Genomic DNA, 2,838 nt, shown 5'->3' with positions numbered 1-2,838 from the left:
AGTTCACTGCTGATTACATCTGACAAGCTCCTTTTCCGAAGTTCACCTTGTTTAATCTTTCCAGTGATGGTTTTCAGCAGCTCCAGGATAAACTCCACCTGGTTAAGTATAAGGGAAATCCACAGTGACAGTCCTGTTGTCATTTCCTATGAATTCCCTACCCTCCTCCTCTGCCCCCTACAGTCTCCCACACAGGCTGACACCATATGGTGGCCTTAATGGAAGCCACCGAGTGTGTCAGGTTCTCCCCTTGGCCCCCTGAAGTGGATGTAGCCATGTGATGTGACTCAGGAGCTGTGAGAGGTGAAGCGTGTCACCTCAAGACAGAAGAGTTGGGAACCATTGACACTGGCCACCCTCTCCTCCATCTCTTAGAGCAGCTAACAGGTTCCGCATGGAGGCTGTTCCTTTATCCTGTTGGTGGATGAGGGAATGTGAAGCACAAGGCCCAGCAAAGCCATGGTGGATGTGCACCACGAGCAGGATAAGAACCTTCAGTGTTGTAAATTTCCATCATCTGGGGCTGTTTGTTACTTACAGTGATATCTAGCCCATCGTAGCAGGCATGCACCATCTATTTCATGGTCTGTGAAGCAGACTAGCCTACCCTCTAAATATGACTGATTGTCAGACACATGTAGGTTTCAGTTTCAGCTCTTCCTCTTATTGATTGCAACCTCGGGCATTTGACTTCGAGTCTCTGAGCCTCAGTTTTGTTTTTGTAAAATGGTCTGCTATGCTATCTCAGGTTGAGGAGAGGATTTAATGAAATAAAAATGCATGTAAAGCATTGAGCCCAGGGCCTGGCACACACAGTGAGTACTCAATCAGTGTTAGCTATGTAGCTTCATAATGTGTATTGACTGTCAGTACTCAGACAATGTAGCAAAGTATTACAAAGAAGTAAGTGTTCACTTTTTGGCATATCTATCTCTTTGCACTTTATTTTCAAACAGATAATGCCACGTATACTTTTTCAAAGTATGATTTTTTTCTCTTAATATGTGTTGAGATGTATGTTAAATATAAAAAATTCTGAATCATTATTTTAAATTGCAGGATTATATTCAGTTTTATGAAAACTTTATTTATTTCTCTGTTGTTTGACTTTTTGTAGGTTGCACAAGGCATTGAATTAAAATAAACATATCAGAATGCATTGCATTTATAAAGATAAATATCATTCTATTAATTTTTGTTTGTTATATGTATGTATATATATTTCGAGTTGCAAAACAGAACATATTTCTTCCTATGAATCGTGTTAGAAAAAGTTTGGAAGCTGCTGATTTGGATTTCTTTTTTAATTTTTACAGGATTATAAATAACCTTTTTAAAAATATCCTTGGGCACTTGACTGATTTTTGCCTTTAGGTTAATATGCCAGCAATGATTCCTTTTGGGTTTCTGACACAAGATAGCGATTTCCATCCAAATAAATCAACTATGCCATCCCATCCTAAGCCAAACTTCTTCTTCTACAGCAGAAAAAGCCAGTACTGTGACTGCCTGAGCTTCCTCCTGCACGGCCACCCTATGAGACATGGGGCAGGAGCATTGGGAGCTGTTGAGGGGCACCAGACCCCTTCCATCTGCCCTCACTCACCTTCCTTGGGGACTTGCATGAGACTGTCACCGACTTTACATGCTGCTGCAGCTCCTTGGTCAGGTGGTCCTTGTCATGGGACAGAAACTGTGGTGTCAAGACAATAAACACCTTCACCACCTGCAGAATGAGGGCAGAGGCTTACAGTGAGCATCAACCGATTACATAGCTTAAAAAGTCAATATTGGTCCGGTGCAGTGGCTCACACCTGTAATCCCAGCACTTTGGGAGGCTGAGGCAGGCAGATCACTGGAAGTCAGGAGTTCAACACCACCCTGGCCAACATGGTAAAACCCCATCTCTACCCAAACTACAAAAATTGACTGGGTGTGGTGGAGCACACCTGTAGTCCCAGTTACTTGGGAGGCTGAGGTGGGAGAATTGCTTGAGCCCAGGAGGCAGAGGTTGCATGAGCTGAGATCGTACCATTGTACTCTATCCTGGGCTACAAGAGTGAAACTCTGTCTCAAAAATATAAAATAAAATAAAATAACAAGAAAATATAGAGAATTTCACCAAATACCTGGACTTTATTTTTTAAGGATTAAAAAGATGTATAGAATTGAGAAAAATAACAGAAATTAAAAATCCAATAGGTGGATTTAACAGCAAATTAGACAAAACAGAAGAGAGGATTAGAGAAGTGGAAGTTAGGTTAGTAGAAAACACTGAAATTGAAGGTTAGAGAGAGAGAAAAAGATGTGAAATATAGGAAAGTTAACAAGAGACATGGAACATATCAGACAGGTCTAACTTGTGAGGAATTAGAGTCCCAGAACCAGGAAAGGAAGTGGAACAGTACCTCTATTTAAAGAGAAAACGGGGTTGGGTGCAGTGGCTCACACCTGTAATCCCAGCACTTTGGGAGGCCGAGGCGGGCAGATCACTTGAGGTCGGAAGTTTGAGACCAGACTGGACCAGACTGAGACCAGTCTCTATCTTCTCCATAACAGGAGGTAGAAAGCGCTTCTACTAAAAGTACAAAAATTATCCGGGCATGGTAGTGGGCACCTGTAGTCCCAGCTACTCTGGAGGCTGAAGCAGGAGAATCACTTGAACCTGGGAGGGGACGGTTGTAGTGAGCAAAGATCACACCACTGCACTCCAGTCTGGACCACAGAGTGAGACTGTCTCAAAAAACATAAATAAATAGGCTGGGCACTGTGGTTCACGCCTGTAATCCCAGCACTTTGGGAGGCCGAGGCGGGCAGATCACAAGGTCAGGAGATCCA

At 42.8% G+C, this 2,838-nt stretch overlaps 1 pseudogene; it reads right to left on the bottom strand.

Annotated features, from left to right (window-relative positions):
• The window catches only part of LOC105503072, a 29,908-nt pseudogene that overhangs the window by 9,974 nt on the left and 17,096 nt on the right, over nt 1–2,838 (bottom strand).

The sequence above is a fragment of the Colobus angolensis genome, unplaced genomic scaffold (genome assembly GCF_000951035.1).
Source record: "Colobus angolensis palliatus isolate OR3802 unplaced genomic scaffold, Cang.pa_1.0 Scaffold12, whole genome shotgun sequence".
Classification (NCBI taxonomy): domain Eukaryota; kingdom Metazoa; phylum Chordata; class Mammalia; order Primates; family Cercopithecidae; genus Colobus; species Colobus angolensis.
Note: the sequence above shows the minus strand (reverse complement) of the source record. Positions and strands in the feature narration are given on the sequence as shown.